Source organism: Delphinapterus leucas, chromosome 2, assembly GCF_059928025.1.
Source record: "Delphinapterus leucas isolate spDelLeu-1000000601 "Yukka" chromosome 2, BTC_Dleu_Yukka2, whole genome shotgun sequence".
Taxonomy (NCBI): Eukaryota; Metazoa; Chordata; class Mammalia; order Artiodactyla; family Monodontidae; genus Delphinapterus; species Delphinapterus leucas.
The window spans coordinates 87,444,854-87,462,126 of NC_143130.1; positions in this window are offsets into that span (position 1 = coordinate 87,444,854).

A 17,273-nucleotide genomic window follows, 5' to 3' on the forward strand; every position below is an offset into this window, starting at 1 on the left:
CCCTCCCACTGCCTCCTGCCCTTTAACCAGCTCCACTTGTCAGTCTCTTAGAAGGGCCCTCTCTTCAGTCATTGGCCATTCCCTGTGCACACACAACCTGCTTGTTTTCACCTCCTCGTCTTTGCTCAGACTGTTTCCACCACCAGGGAGGGAGATACTTCAAAACTCCTTCCTTTCAGAAACTTCCTTCCAGAAACTCTGCCTACCAAAATCCATCTGTATCTCCTACTTGGCACCTCCAAGTGCTCAGGTATTTGGGGTGGGCTCTGTGTTTTACATGTCTGTGTTGTTGCTATTCTTGACTTATTGGTAATGACAATACTAAGAATGATTACTATTTATTTAAGGGCTGTTAAGAGCCAGGACATATATCTTTCTAAACGGCATAGGTATAAAGAGAAGGAAAGCTACTCAGAATACTAAGGGGGAGTCATTGGGAAGTGAAGGTTCACACCCTTACCTCCTTCAACCCTCCTCCCACTTCCCCCTCCCACCCCTCCCTTCAGTGCAGAGACTTCTGGGAACAGCAACATTCTAAGCTGTTAACAGCTGAAGCCTTCCCAGAGGATTCTGTCCCACAGTGACAGTTGGCTGAAGACAGTGAAACAGAGAGGTCCTTTAGGAATGGCTGGGAGTGAGCAGGGGAGGGGAGAGGTAAGGACCAGCCTTAGGAAGAGGTAGACTCCAGGCCCGAGTTCCTCCCAGCCTATTGGCATAGCACATTGTGCCATGGTTATAGCCTCACTCCTCCTTTAGCCGTTTCTGCATGCCTCAGAAAGGGTTCACTGAGTTCAGCCTGCAGGGGACCCAGAGATGAATCAGACATGGATCCTGCCCTCGAGGAGCTTACTGTCTAGTGGTAGAAAATGCCAAGTACCATAGCAAAGCCCATTCCAAGGGTCATGGGGCTTCAGAAGAGAGAAAGATGCAGGCTGGACATCAAGGAAGGGCTGCCAGAGGAGGTCACATTTGAGCTGGACCTAGGAGGCTGAGGTGGAACTTTCCACAGGCAGAGATTGGAAGGTGGTGCTAGTTAAGGTGATGGACACCTTCAGTCCAAGACTGTGATCTGTAGGTGGGATAGCTGGAGAAAGGTGAGAAAGAGGCCAGGAGACTCTGGGCATATTCTCTAGAAAGAGGACACCAAGGATGACACTTTGCCTGCTTTATCATTTTACCCAATATTGCCCAGAGAAAAATAGGTTGTTGTTTATAGGGAGTAATGGTTAAAAGTTGAGAACTCAGGGTTGGAATGACAAGTGCTCTCTGAGGGTGGTTAGGCTGACCCTCAGCCCCGTTATCCTATGTGTCTGTGATTTAGAAGGGGAGCCAGTAACATACCTTTGGGCCTAAACAAGGTCCTCCATCAGCGAACACCCTCAGGTGAGCAATGATGCTTCACAGTAGAGTGGGAGATGGGACCCCAAAGAGTGACGATGCTCAGGACTGTTCATTTGAATTTGCAAGAGTGTCAGGTCCATGTTTAGCTCATGTCTGCCAGCAGAAACAGTATGGGCACAGGTTTTGAAGAGTGTAGGCAGATAGAAGTGAGAAGAGGACTGGAACTGACCCAAGGTGGGGAGAAGATGGCAATGAGTTGCTTGATGAGAACAAAAAAAAGTCAAGAAGGGGCAACAGGATGATAATAAAATACAAAAGGGGAAATGTATTTAAGAAGTCTATACTTTAAATATTTAATCCAGTTTTCCTTTTCCCCTTTGTTGCCGTTTTAGAATTGTAGCTCTACCATTTTGTGGAGATTACAGAAGGGATCTTGTAAAAATTTTTCTTTGGCAGGGAAATTGTTACCCAAATTTTACTCTTTTAAAAATGTTTATACAACTTTCAAGAACAATTTTTGCTTAATCTTTGGCAGCATTGCACCCTTTGGACTTTTGTTTTTAAGCCCAACCATAACCAGTATTTCTCCAGGATTCTAGTCATTCCCAGTGGGCTGAATTTAGCCAGCAGTAACCCTAGCCTTGGAAAGACAAAGCAACCCGAGGATACTTCATGGAAAAGAAAATGGCAGATAAATCAGTTCTAGACAAAGGATAAAGAGCAGAAGACTCAGGCCTGAGACAGCAGAATCATGTCTTGGATGGCCAGAGAAGAAAATGAAGGAAGGCACGGTGGGTTAGCCAGAGTAGGGTCAGCATGCAGCCCTGTGGCCCTGATCCTGAGAACCCTCAGGAGTGGCAAGGGGACATTCATTCTCTGCTTGACCTTTTATACACCTAGCTCAGTGGGAGGAGCCTTGGCCTTGGAGGTGTAGCCCCTGCACCCAGAATTAGGTGAATCCTGCCTCTGGTCAACTCAGGACCAGAAAGGCTAAACTGACCTAATTTGGAAAGGAAGCTTTGTGCCCCCTCAGGTGCATGCTCAGTGGCTGCCCTTGTAGGGTGGGAACTATAGAATAGTGCAAATAATCTCAGGGTATCAGAGAGGAGGACGCAAATGACAAGGGGCAACATGGCCAAGTCCAGTGTGAGAAACTGCCTTTGGGAATTTCCCCACATTGGTATTCTTTCAGCCTCCAGACTCAGTCCTGAGTCTTTCCAGCCTCTGTCTGCCTTGTAGTTTGCCTCCAAAGTCCAGCTTTCCTATGCCCATTTTAAGCCCAAGCAAAGTACCTCTTCAACCCTTAATGTGGCAGGTCTCTTTGGATCTGATTTCTCTTCTGACAGCCATCCCCATCTGCCCCTGATCTGACTGCATTATCTTCCTTAGAGAGGTGGTTTCCTTTCTTAGCTTTCTGTTCACTTCTCTTTGCCTCTTTCTCCTTCCTGCTGTTTCTCTGATCGCACTTTGCTGGCCTTCAATCATATTGGTGTCCAATACAGTTTGTCCCCTACTATTGTTTTCTGTTTCTAGGGGTGGTGATTTTCTTAAAGGGAACGTCCTTCTTATTATAGTTTTTAAACAGATAAAAAAACAGTTGCACTAACAGGGAGCCCTGATCATTTGACACACTAAAAAGGCACAGGAGATGGATATAATTCAGGGGAAAGGCTATTCCTTGTAGGAGGGAAAAGCAGCAGGAGCTGGTTCCCAATGTAGGGCTAGGGCTAGAGGAGGAGCTGGCAGTGTTCCTGCTCAGACTCTGCAGGCCTCTGGCACAGGAGGTTCTAGAGCTGCAGGCCTGGCAGGTATGGTGGGAGTAGTCTCTTTAGGGTCTTATTCCCGAAAATCTCTGCCTTGACTATTGGCAGGGGAGCAAGGGGTCAGTTTCACTCAGTGCTGTCACAAGTGACTCAAACCTCTTTCTGTTGCACCCTGGAGATGACTTTGAAAAGCACCAAAATGATTTCTAAAGACTCTTAGCCCTAAACAACAAGTTAATAGGCTGTTTGTAGCCCTTCTTGTCAGTTGTGGCTTGGGGTAAAACATAGAGCACTCAGTAACTTATGTGGAAAAATGTTGGAAGAGGCCAAACATTTGTTGGAATGATTCCAAAGAAGCCTAGAGAAGGAGTAAGTTGAGTTGAGATCATGGAGCTGCCCTTTAGGGACTTCTTAGGGGTCACTTCTCCCTCCAAATCCTCTTTGTGAATTTCTATGTAGAAGAGAGTCTAAAGAGTGTTACTCAAACTGGGCTCAGGACTCCTGGTGGCTCAGGACTCCCTGGTGGGCTGACTGACAAACTGGAGGGGCATGTTTATTTGTAGTGGTGTGGTCTGTCCTACCTCATCGGCTGCCGCTCCACTCTCCCTGTTGCTCAGATTGGCTCTGCATTCTCCTGTCTTCATACAGAGGCAGCTGCATAAATGAGAGTCCTCCCATCTCCATTTCTGCCCAGTGAAACCCTACCTCTCCTCTTGGCCCAGCTCAAATATCACCACCTCTAGAACCTTTCATGAGTGTCCTGTTGGAAGTCAATGTTCCCTCCTCTAGACTCAGAGACCATTTGGTTGGGCTCTCCCTTAAACTCTAAAAGCTGGAGAGCATGTCAGTGAAGGTCCTGTCTCCCCTGCTAGGCCATAAAATAAAAGTGAATGGAAGATTGCTGAGCCCCAAAGTCAGGATAAGCCAGAAAGGTGGCACTTGTTTTCTCAGCCATTACATTCCTACAAAGGGGCTTCTTCTTCTCTCTCCCTCTCCATGTGGGAAAGTACCCCAAAAGGGCTCCTCATGGCCTTGTCTTTCCAAAGGCACAGCCAGGTCTGCAGATGTAGGATTTGAGCAGCCGTAGCAAGGCAACCCTGACCACATGGCCCATCCTTTCCAGGCTCCAGCTGACCTGATCAAAGGCCACTTTGGAAACAGCTCTGTCCTAAGAGCCACTAAGAGCTGTGGAGGCAGGAGTAGGGGAGGAAAGGCAAATATCAAAGTTCTTGTATGATCCTGGGTAGCAACTGGCCAGACGGGGGATGAGAATGCCTGATAGAGCCTTTCACCTTTGGGGTCAGCAGCATGCCTGGCTGCATTGCAAGGAGGCCAGAACACCTATCAGCTGGGCAGCAGCTCCTGTGAATGAATCGCCTTTGTCTTGTTGGGGGTGGGGAGGAACGCGTGTTTATTTGCTCAACAGAAAGCCATGTAAACCAGGGATCAAAAGGAAGCCCTGGTGGTGGCAAGAAGCCCAGGTGACACGAGACAGAAGATGCCACCCACAATGGCAAGGAGTACAGGGGGGCTTAGGAGGAAGTGTCCTCTGTTTTGGCAGAAGGTTTCTCGCTTCTGAATGGAGCCTTCTGAGGCAGAGGACTGAAGGAGCCAGAAAATGCCTTTGTTGGTTCCCAGAAACCTGCCCAGAGCTGGCAGATGGGGGCGTGGCCTCAGGCACCTCACTTCCTAGCTTCCTGCTAGCCATATGAGCAACCTCATATTTGCAGTCAGCTCAGGCTTCATTTTCTAATTCGAAGAAAAGCAGTGATCCATTATCCCAGGGGTGATTCTTTGCTCCAGATCCAGCTCCTTTTTCTCACTACCCCCAGCCCTACTGGCTCTTTCTCAGCAACAGCTAAAGTGAGACAATAAGCATTAGCAGTTGAGGCATTTTTGAGTCAGCAAACTACTAATGCTAAGGGTTCCTGAGAAAGCCAAGGATTCAGGGTTTCAGAAGCAAACGTTACACAAGATTGACAGGCAGGGAGGGAATGTTCTGGACCACTGTTCAATAAAGGAATTCCTTGAATTTCATCATAGAAATGACAGAGCTGGAAGAGTCCTTAGAAACCATCTATTCCCTTTTTGCCCTCCCTAGGCAACTGCTTCCCTTCTACAGATGAGAAAGTGAAGTGGATGGTAGTTAGAGATGAGACTTAGTGCCAGGAGCTGAGGTGAGGAAAGAAGCCAAGTCTTCCTGATTCCCATGTGAATGCTCTTTCCACAAAGATAGAATCTGTTTCTGGATTCCTTTATGTTAATTTCCATGATACACATGAAAACACATGCTCATGACACATCTCCAGCTGAACACCTTATCATAACAGGCGCCATGAAGTGATTATATCATTACCCAAGGGCATAAATCATAGTGAGATGTCAATATAACTTGTTAAACTTGCCAGTGTAATAGTCAAAACATTAATTTATTACACTTTATTTTTCATGGCATGGGCTCAATAAAATTTCAAATTATTCTACAAACTCTAAAAAAGATAATTAAAGAAGCCAAAAATACAGAGTAACTTAAATGGCATTTGGGCATTAAATCTCAGTTTATAGTCTGTGGACAGATGACCTTATTTTATCAGGTGGGGCATAACCCAAATCAGTAAGGAAGGATCATTTGGTTCTACACTACCCCAAACAGTAGCTGCACCCCAGCTGGAGCTCCTCCCTGGCTCTTAATGAGAGTCTCCTCTGTAGCTGCTGCTTTGCTCTCTGGGGAAGGTTGGTTCTATGACAAGGGGCAGGGAGCTGGATTTGGAAAGTCCTCTCTCTGCCTCTAACTCATTCTTCCAGGTCCAGCTCAAATGTCTCCTCTGTGAAGCTTTCCTGGGTCCTCCCCCCATTTCTCAGAGTGGCCCAAATCCTCCCCTATTCTAATGGCTCCATGGTGCCCCTGTCCACAATGTCCCTTACAGTCACAGTATGAGGTGCCTTTGCTAGGTCTCTGCTAGCCCTAGAGGTGTTCTTGTTTGTAATTCCTGATCTTTCAGCCTCACAGGCTACTATGAGAATTTTTGTGCCAATCGGCAGAACTGGAATTCCCATGAGGTCTGGTTCACGAGAGACACAATTCCACTCTTGGGGGTGGGCATTGAACAGGGAAGTGGGGGAGGGAGCAGGGCAGTGGAGGCATTTGCAGGAAAGCCTTGTTGAAATCGTGGAAGCAGAGGTGGACCACGAACTGACCCCTGGGTCATTGGAAGAAAAGCCCCCCTGGGAGGGGACTGAGGCTACAGCACCAGCTCTGAGTCATACAATCAGGAAGGCATTAAACATTTGAGGCAAATAGCCATTATTACAAAGGAGAAAATGGCACTCTACTCCATATACCACCCAGTAGGCCTAGCATGCTGGGCCAAGGCTCCCGTTGTAGGCCTTGAGGCTTGCCTGTTGGGAATAGAGAGGGTTGCCATAATTCTGAGCTAGGAATAGGTGGAGATGGGTGAGGGCTGGTTGGGGGTTTGGAGACTCAGCGTCTCATCTTGGCTCTGCCGCTAGTTGGTTGTACAGCCTTGGGCAAATCTGTTCCCTTAAAAAGGGCCTCATAGAATAATCCAGATTAGGTGACAAGATGAATTCTAAAGTTCCTTCCAGGTCTAAAGGGCTGGGATCTCAGGGCTGCATGAGCTTCTTTCCCACCACATATCTGTTCATTGGTGTGTCTGGAGGGAGGTGTACACAAGAGTCATCACGTGGTCCTTTTGGAAATAGTTGAGTCGAAAACACTTGTCATCCCACTCATCTTCAAGGTGAAACAGGAAACAATTCACAATTTGACTGCAGCACAGGCATGAGGTGGTTAATCCTCCCGGGAGACCAAACCCAAAATGTGTTTCCTTGGGTGCTCTGAAATACTTTATATAAAATAATTGTACTGTATTTTAGAGCTATAGAAACATTAGCTTGAGAACAATGGTTCCCAAGAATTTATTTTACAAACAGGAGTATGAAAAAAATAAACGGTGGTGGTAGAGGGGGACACACAAGAAACAGCATTTTTTTCCTTCGCTAAGTAAAGATATTAATGGAAAAACCCAAACTCTGATCTACTATCATTGTTTCATGTTCAGCAAAGAACATTTTAATACCAAAAAAAGTGAAAAAGGATATAATCCAGCATAAAGGGCAGTCCTTTACATTGAATTTAGCCCTATGAAGAAAAGGACCTCATTGTCCATATTTCAGCGAGAAGTTTAGCACGGAAGGACACTGGTCCATGGATTGGCTCTAGAGATCACCAGTTTAGAGGTGACAGTGTTCTTTGATGGTCAGTGGATCCACACCACTGCTCATTTGTTCTTTTTAGCGACAACGCTACAAGGAAGTGACTGTGACAGTCTCCATCGCGTTACCCCATATACTATCTTGACCTGGGAGAGGGAGATTCATGGAAGCAAATCAAATCTATAGCCATTCTTTTCTATTTCCTTCCAAGTTCAGAGGAAGAATGTACTTTTCCTCTGCTCCTCAGATTCTTTCTCTCAAGGCCACTTCTGCCATAACCACTGCCTAGAGGGTTGCTGTTAAAATAAAACGCCAGCGTCCACTCCCCTCCCCAGCCCCAGTCTGACAAAGGCACCGCCCTGCCAGCTTTTAGATCTTCGTCTCGTCATCCCCCCCACCTCCCACCAAACCCCTCTTACCTTCCTGCTATCTAGCTTCTAGCCTCACCTCTCTGGAATCAACCGAAAAATCAAATCAAGGAGCAACTTCCTGAAATCGGAGCCTTTCTCTCTTGTCTTCAAACTCAACCTATCTGTGATCTTTAAAATGCTCCCATACTCCTGGAAGCATGCTTCTGTCTGCCGCCTGCCTTCGTTGGTCTGGCCACGTTTCACTGTGTCCCTCCTCTCTTTTCTCCCTCTTCTCTCCACTCCCCAAACCCCATTGCTGCCGGAGCTTTGTGACTCACTGTGCGGCCAACTTTCCCAAAGCCAGCCAGAATGGGACGAGACAGCCCTGACTCAGCTGGCGCTTCATTTAATCTTTCCAGGAAATGCGAAGATGTGAGACTGTGTCAGTCATACCCAGTGACATCAGTCTTTCTGAGCCTGGACTTCGTTTATCTGTTTTTATTCCAGTCTCTCACCTAACCTTAGCTTTCTATACCCAACCAACATCAGTGCCTTCCTGAGAGCCTCCTAGGCGTGAAGTACTCTACTGCATGTTTTTGAGGGCGGGGATGTTAAATACAACATGGTCTCTGCCTTTATGGGGTTCTCCAGCTCATGGGGGAAAATTGGTGTTTCAGTTACCTGGAGGCAAGGCAACTGGCAGGAACTCTGTGAGAAAGGGGCAGTAAATTAGGAAAACGAACGTCAAGGAAGATCACTGGCAGAAACTGAGAGAAAAGTGGCCAGAGTAAAGCTTGTCTGGACTTCTGTGTAACACGCGGTTAACGTTTTGCTTGTCCTTCTGAATCACCCTGGCATTATCAACAAAGAATAATGCATTGATCCTTCTTGGAGTAAAAAGAATTTAGTATCACTTCATAAAAAATTCTATTGTAAATATTGTGTCCTACCTCAAAAAAAATTTTTTTTGAAGGAACGTTGTTAATTCACTGCAAGCCCACTCAGCCACTGAAGAATCTGGGGTATTCAGCTGGAGAGCTTTGTAATGAACAAGTAGCTCAATTATTCTACTTTCATTACACAATGTAGCTGACATTCTTTGGCATCAAGGAATTAAAGCACATTTTCTCCAGCAAATGGCAATGATTTGAAGACATATGCTACATTAAGTGGTTCTTGACTAAATGTAGCTCCATTTTAAAATAAGGATTTCGTAGAAGGGTGGGATAGGGATGATGGGAGGGAGGCTCAAGAGGGAGGGGATATGGGGACATGTGTATGCATATGGCTGATTCACTCTGGTGTACAACAGAAACTAACGCAATATTGTGAAGCAATTATATTCCAATAAAGATCTATAAAAAATAAAATAAATATCACTTTTCTTTTCCTAAAAAAAATTAATAAAATAAGGTTTTCCACATGATTTAACCCCTTGTAGGCTGCTCTCACCTAGCTCATTCAAGGACAGGGGTGAGGTTAGCTCAGACTTGTTAATTTTGTGTTTGAAATAATTTGTGCAGATTTCGCAGTTGACACTATTTGAACCAGACATTGAACACCTAAGGCTTGTTCCCACAACTCGGCAGATCACCTTGGCCCCTTCCCCTATTTTATCCAGTGCTCCTCTGGAAGCCGACCTGCCTACCCAAGACCACCATGGCCTGTGGAGCACTCAGCCCTAGCAATCCCAGCCTCTCCTCAACCCTGGGCTGAAAGCCAGAGAGCCTGGCCGCTGGGGACTAGGCCTGTGAGTGCTAGAGGGCCCCATCAGGAAAAAATGGGTTCTCTTGAGGAGACAGCTGCTCTGCACCCACTCTCAACCCACTCAGAAGGACCCTAGCCCTTCTCCCGTCGTAAACGTGTGAGCAAGCCCGCACTAGCCTACGTTCCTTTGTGCCATTTAGAAAAAGGTGTACCATCTGGATGGACACATCCTAGTAGGCAAGGAGGCAGGGGCTGGATTTTGCTCCCACTTGGCCCCTTCACCTGTGGCCCTAAGTGAACTGGCCTTTCCCCTTGGCTTTTAACATTGTTCTTCCTAAGACAGCCCCTTCTGATTCAAAGGCTGAAAAAATGGGTAATGCCAAGGAACAGATTAAATATGCAAAAGTTGGATACCATTGGCCCGTTTTGAAAATGCTCAAAGCTTTCGGTAGATTTTTGGGTCTACAAGCTCCTTTGCCAGTCTGGGCTGTTCCTGCTGCTGCATGGAGTAGAGGGCTGGATGAGGTGATCTCCAAGATTCTAGCATCATATCAGAGATTTGTTACTTTACAGCCAGTGGTAATTGCAAAATTACTCCCACCAGGGAGTTTGAGTTGAAAGGGAAGTGTTGTAAAACTGTTGCTACTAAAGTATGGTCTGTCCAGCACCAATAAATACTCTGGTTAGGGACGATTTCTCTATTTGAGCATTGCAGGGATTATGAGATGAATGATTAAATCTGTGCAATCCTGGTCCGAAGAAGGGTCTTCCTCCCCTACCCTACCTTTTCCAGTTCTCTCCTCTTTTACTGCCAAATTTCTTGAAAGACGAGTCCACACTTGCTGCTCAATAGCTCCTCTGCCCACCATCTGACGGAATCTGATTGACGGGAGAGCACAAGTGTGTTCCTAATTGCTGAAGCTGCTGGCCTCTTCTTATTTTTTCAACTAGTCAGTATAAAGTGTTCTAAGCTGATGGCTTTTCTTTCCTGTTTTTACACTGCCCTCCTTGGGCTCCAGTTAAATGATCCTTTCCTGGCTTTCCTTCTACTCTCATGGCTTCTTTTCTGCTTCTTCATTAGTTCCTAAACCAAGGATGTCCCTCAGGGTTCTAGCTTGAGCTTTCTTTCCTGATCTCTATTTCTATGTTGGAGATTTGATGTATCCCAGAGTTTCCTTCGTGACTGATGCTCAGGTTTGTATCTGCTGCTCCTGATCTATTTCCAGATCTCCATGCCCACAGTTCTAACTGCTGACTGGACTGCTGCCTGTTCTGCCAGCCCTTCAACCCATTCAAAGCCATCATCTTCCCCCTCCATTTTGCTCCTCTTTCTGGCTTCTCTAGAGAAACACTCTGCACTGCAAAGGGCAAAGACTTTGGGGTCACACCCCTAGGTTGGAATTCTGGCTCTGCACTTTTATGTGTAGCCTTTGAAGCAAGGTCCGTTTTTCTCATGTTCCATGAATGCTACCAATGCTCATTCTGCAATAAGCACTTGCTAGATATTGGTCCCCTTGTCCCTTTCTTCTTAGCATGAACATTTTCCTCTAAAGTGGGTTTGCCTCATCCCCAGGTGGTTCCTGGGAAACTGAGTGGGAACCTCAAGTAAATAGAAACTCTGAGGAGTTAGGAGAGCATGGGCTCATAGGGGCTGGAGCCAGTCAGGGAAGACGCCATTCAAAAGATGTTTTTGCAATTATCTATTTGTTTAATGTAATAATGTTGTTCCCCTTCCCCTACACCTCCCCAAGTCCATGTCAGTTCTTCTGAACCATCTCTCACATTGGTCCCCTCCTTTCCACCCTGAGGAGAAGTTATTTGGGTCCATGCAAACAGCCTCCCAGAGCCTTCTGGCTCTGCCCATCCAGTCCACCCTGCCCACCACCACTGCCTAAAGTACAGTTCTGATCATTTGGATTCCCTGCTTAAACACCTGCAGTGACCCCACCATATCTTGACTTTCAAGGTCTTAAATAATCTCCCTCCAACCTAGTTTTCTGCCAAACTTTGACTGGCTCAATCACAAGTCAGGCTGGGATGAAAGTGACACAGAATCTGGCATCTGGTGGGGAGGGTAGCCAGTGTTCTACCCAATGGGATCCAGTGTAGAGCGTGGGGGCAATGCTTTTGGGCCCTGGCGATGCTCAAAGTGAAGTGGGGGCTTTACCTGCATCTAGGTGCTGTGTTCTTGCCTTCACGGCAGGGGGCATGGCAAGTTTCAGGCAGCAGAGCAAACCTGTGCCCTGGCTGAGCAGGTTAGAAGTCAAGGAAGTGCAAGAGGACCAGCTGGAAATCCAGAGTCTCAGGAAATGGAGGCAAAATTCCAACCTCCATGTGTAGAGCAACATGACAGAGGAGGCGGAGGGAAGAAAGCAGTGCTGTGATCCTGGGCTTAAGGCAGCAAGATTAATTCTGGACTCTGAAGGCAGAACCTTGGCTGTTCATCTTTCTGTTCCCTAGCTTTAGGTGAGAATCTTGCAAGTATTGCTTGCTTATTTGGTTTTACACATCTCACTAGCTTTACCTCCTTCCACAGACGGTGCTGGGTCCTATGAAACCTTTTACATCACCTGACCAGTTGGAATTCTCGCAGCCAAGACAGAAGACAGATGGGTGGTGGTTTGTCATAAACCTCGATCTTAGGTATTGAGCAGGATGTTCAGCCAGTGTGTGAAAAACCTTTTTTCAACTTTCCTGGAGATTTAGGAATAATAAAGAACTCTTATCGTTGTCATTTGGCAAAATGCATTCTGTTTCCACTTTAAAGAACTGAAACTCCCTCCAGTTCAGAAACATTAAATGAATAGTCCACCAAGTGCTGAGAATTTAGCTGCCCACCACTGGGCAGTCCCCTGGCTGTTCCTTGTAGCTTCTATGTAAGCATCCAGTATTTCATTCTGCATTTGTTCTTCTTATTACTAATAGCTAACATTTACTGAGTGTTTACTATGTGCCAGGCACTGTGCAAGGAGAAACACACTGCCTCATTCCCAGCTAGGTCCTGGGAAACTGAGCAGGAATGTGAGATAAAAAGAAACTCTGAGGAGTTAGGGGAGTGTGGGCTCATGCAGGCTGGGACCAGCCAGGGGTGACAGCTTTCAAAAGTTGGGTTTGCAACTCATCCTCAGTTTCATACCCACTGTCTGCCTTCCGCTCACTCTGTGGTGGGCCTGAAGTTGTGTGTTGGGGCGGGGGCATGGTGGAGGAATACGGGGGCTGTTCACGCTTGACCTCGCCAGCCTCTGCTGGGTCTGGTAGCAGGAGTGTTGTGGAGGACATCAGGGCACTGGAAGAACTCCTCCAGCCCCCTGAGGGTTAATGATAAATCCCTTCAAAGGGGCCAGGTTTTATTCCTTGATTCACTGGAAAAAGGCTTAAAAAGCAAATAGCTCTAGAGAAGGTGCCGAGGTTGCCTCCCATTTACAAGAAGAAATGAAAGACTCAGGAAAGCTTTCTGGCAAGGGTGTGGAGAGGATGGTGAAGGATCCTGGCTGTCTGAGGGGAGTGGGGAGGAAAGGGGACACAGTGGGCAGCTGAGAGTTCAGTAGGCAAACCTGCCATCTGAGCATGGCCAAAGGCTCCAAAGCACCCACCCAGCTAAAGTTGGAGGGTGGTTTGCAGCCTCACGTGGGAAGGAACCAAAAATGATGACAAGCAGAGCCAAGCTGATGTCCCTGTTGATGAGAGCAGGACTCTTGGAACATGAACCCTGTGGTTAAAGTGAGGTGCAGGGCCCCCTGGGAGAGCTGTTCCATGCCCAGAACTATGCCAGGATAGCCATGGCCCAGTCACCTACTCACCTGGGGGCCCCCTTTCCCCAAATTCACAATTTGAGAAGGAATTCTTTTTTAAAATGTTTTTGGAAATGTGTATGAAGTGTAACAAGGCATTTGAAATGTAAGGATTTGTGTATTTAGTAAAGCAAAAAGTAAATTACCTTCACTGAAATGAATAAAACACCACAGAAAGTGGGATTGTCTCCAGACAATTTAGTATATCTCATTGTCAGAGACCTGTACCCCTCCTTCCATGAAGAATGTAACAAACCCCAAACCCTAGTTCTAGAGCAATAAGCCTGGTTTAGAGCAACCCCTCCCTGCTTAGTTCACCTTCCATTTCTCTTGACAGTGCAAGAAGGAAGCTGGAATCCAGTGTGTGTGTGTTAGGGGGTGGGGTCACCACTGTACTGCAGATCCCTTGGTTGTGTTGAAGGTTGCCAAGAAAGGCTGGGAGATGGCAGGGCCCTCTCACTAACTGTGGCCATATGCTAAGTGGAGGGCCAGCTGGGAGGGGAGGGCAAAGGGCTCAGTAATCCCCTGTCTTGATTTAAACAAATGGTCAGTACCAGGGGTTTAGGAAATGGAGGTGGAGGTGTCCAGAGGGGCAAAGCAGAGACCAGAATGAGGGCAGAGAGGCTGCTGTCACCACTGAGAATAGTCTGAGTTTAATTGGGAGTGAACTGTTGGGCCAGGGGTTCAGATCAGGGCTTCTGTTTCCAGGAAGGAAGTGATGGAGGGTGAGGGTAGGGGAGCAGGCTAGGGGATAAGTGAACGCTGTCTCTGTAGTGGGCCACAGAAGCATGCACAGGCAAGGTGGTGGAGCTGGAGTGCTTACTGGACAGCTCACCGAGAACAAGGAAACGGGGTCAGATGAACCCGTACGCAGTACTGAAGCCTTAGGTGCAACAGTCCAGGTTTCAGCAGGAGAATCCCAAGGAGTATGGGATGGTGGAGGATCTGCCTTGAGTAGCAATTGTAGAATGCTAGGGGTCAGCTCCAAGGCAACAAGGCCCAAATTAGACAACTGGGGGTGGGCAGCAAGTTGGCATCACACTTTGGACAGTGGGCAGAGCTGTGGCTGCTTGAATAAGAATTCCTGTCTCAAGATGTGATTGGTCTGGGAATGTGGCAGGATTGAGAGCTCAGGTAGCTCAGCTGTCAGGACCTGAGGAGCACCAGGGAAAGCGGGGGCTGGGGACATGAGGCAAAGGTAAAGAGTTTCCAATCTTTCAAAATTTGCTGCCGAACTACTGAGGGCTACAGGCATCAGCAGCCCAGGGATTAGAAGATGAGTAAGACATGGTTCTTACTCTTCAGAGGTTCCTGAATTTTGGGGAACGACAGGCTGGGGAAAAAATAGAGACTCCAGTATCTTGAGATGATTTGTCAAATTCAAGGTGCTTTTAAACTGCTGTATGAAAACAGCCTTCTACTGCTTATATTTTACTCCAATAATACTCTTTAGCTTATATATATCAAATCTAGTCATCCATGAACTATTTCACTGAGGCACTGAACGTTTTAACATTCCACCTTCAATTCACACCCCACCTCCCAGATGCACATGGTCAGAATTTCCTATTAGTTACCAATAAAATCAGCTGGTGACCTGGACCTGCTTTGGGTTGGACGTCCAGAAGGTGGTGCTTTTGTTTCCTTTCATAGTTTTAGCCCTGAATCATTGAAGAGGATCAGGAGTCAGTGTAATAATTACTTTGGGGTTTTACTGAAAAATTAGAGTGGGGTGCCATTTGAGAGTAGGTGGAGACCGGCAGGGTGAGTTAGGGCAAAGGTGTCTGTGCCCAGCAGAGGAGGAGGTGCCTGGGGCCCTGTGTGGGAACAGGCACCTTCTGCAGGTCGTGGTACCAAAGTCTGAGCTGCCGCTCCTCGAGAACCTTAGGCGGCTCACAACAGCCTCAAGGAAGCAACACTGTGAAAAGCCCTAAGTTCAAGTGGGCTCAGTTTCCTGGTCACTTCAAAACAGACCTTCCCTGATTTGCATCAAGGTTTATATTGTTTTAGCAGTGGCTCTTGGAAACAATCATGCTAACCCTGTTACAGCTGTTAGCCACTTTCTCTCTTGGCTGACAAGGCTGGGTTATTTTTCCTTTCCTTAAAAGTTATACTTTCTATTATTTTGATTGGGGTTGGTCTAGGGAACTGGGAAAGACAGGATAGGTAAGGAAGGAAGACAGATTAAATTTTCTAGCTCATTCCCAGAGGTCTATTTTTCATTTGGAGTGGGTGTCATCTGGATGAGTTATGTGTAGGAGGAACATGTGGTGGCAAAACCCCACTCTTGTCGACGCTGCCCTCTATTGATGCCACCCCATGGATGGAAATGATGGGCAGGATGGATCGAAAGCTTTTTCTGCTGGAATCATCTTCGGCAAGACTGCAGCAGTACCTTCTGTCCCCTCTAGAGGCCTCCTAGAGGTATATTCTGAATCTGCCACTGTTTACCTCTCTCAAGATGTCATGGGCTGTACCAAAATGTTCATTGCAGCTCTATTTACAATAGCCAGGACATGGAAGCAACCTAAGTGTCCATCAACAGATGAATGGATAAAGATGTGGCACATATATACAATGGAATATTACTCAGCCACAAAAAGAAATGAAATTTATTTGTAGTGAGGTGGATGGACCTAGAGTCTGTCATACAGAGTGAAGTAAGTCAGAAAGAGAAAAACAAATACCATACGCTAACACATATATATGGAATCTAAAAAAAAAAAAAAGGTCATGAAGAACCTAGGGGCAAGACAGGAATAAAGACACAGACCTACTAGAGAATGGACTTGAGGATATGGGGAGGGGGAAGGGTAAGCTGGGACAAAGCGAGAGAGTGGCATGGAAATATATACATTACCAAACGTAAAAGAGATAGCTAGTGGGAAGCAGCCGCATAGCACAGGGAGATCAGCTTGGTGCCCTGTGACCACCTAGAGGGGTGGGATAGGGAGGGTGGGAGGGAGGGAGACACAAGAGGGAAGAGATTTGGGGACATATGTATAACTGATTCACTTTGTTACAAAGCAGAAACTAACACACCATTGTAAAGCAATTATACTCCAATAAAGATCTTTAAAAAAAAAAAAGTACATTTGAAATAATTTCTCTGTATAGACAGGTCTAAGTCATACATGTAATCTGGAATTTTTGAATAGCCACATTAAGAATTGAAAAGAAACACGATTTTTGAATAGCCACATTAAAAATTGAAAAGAAACACGGGGGCAAAAAAGGAAAAGATTTCATGGGCATGAGGTGTCAACATATGGCTTGTATGTAAGCCAGTATATCTCTTGTTCATGGATCCCTGCCTTTTATTTCCTTCTGGGTGATTTTCATCAGCCTTCCACTGGATACCTGCTCCATGCTTACAAGTCAACACATCTCTGCAGGATGAAAACAAGTGGGAAATCCTGAATGGGAAGGAGGTGATGGTATCGGAAGCACAGGCAGCAGGAGAACATTTGTTCTTTTTTTTTTTTTTTTTAACATCTTTATTGGAGTATAATAAAGGGAGCAAGGTGTTTAGAGGAATTTTTGCTGAGTAAAGCTGTTATAACACACCAAAAGGGGAGGATGACATGTGATGCCTTAAGGCCTTCATCACTGCAAGGAGAAGATGAGGCCAGGAGGAGCTGCAATCAGGGAAGACAGCTATAACACAAGTCTTAAGGTCGGCTTGCTGTTGACTCAGGCCTCTGTGTCTCAGGTCTTAGCATGCCAGAAGTCCCTGTGGATTGTGACAAGACTTCTGAGTCCAGAGAGGTAAACAGCACAAGGGCAAACTTGGTTGCAGTAACTCTGGCCAGAATGAGCAGCCTCCTCTGCGAAAACACACCCTCTGCCCCTTTACCTCAGGCCTCCCAAAGTTGCCCTGAAGTTCAACTTGAGGCAGTTGTGCTTTGCTGCCCTCTGCTGCCTAAACACTATTCTTTAATAGCCGTCACTAGGCTGATGTCTGGAGATGACTTTTCCAGGGCAGGCCCTCCTCTGCTGCCCTCTGGTACTTTGGCTTCTAGGAGTAGCTTTCTGCCTAGCTCATGGCATCCAACAAGGTAAAATTGCTTGGAAAAAGCAACCCT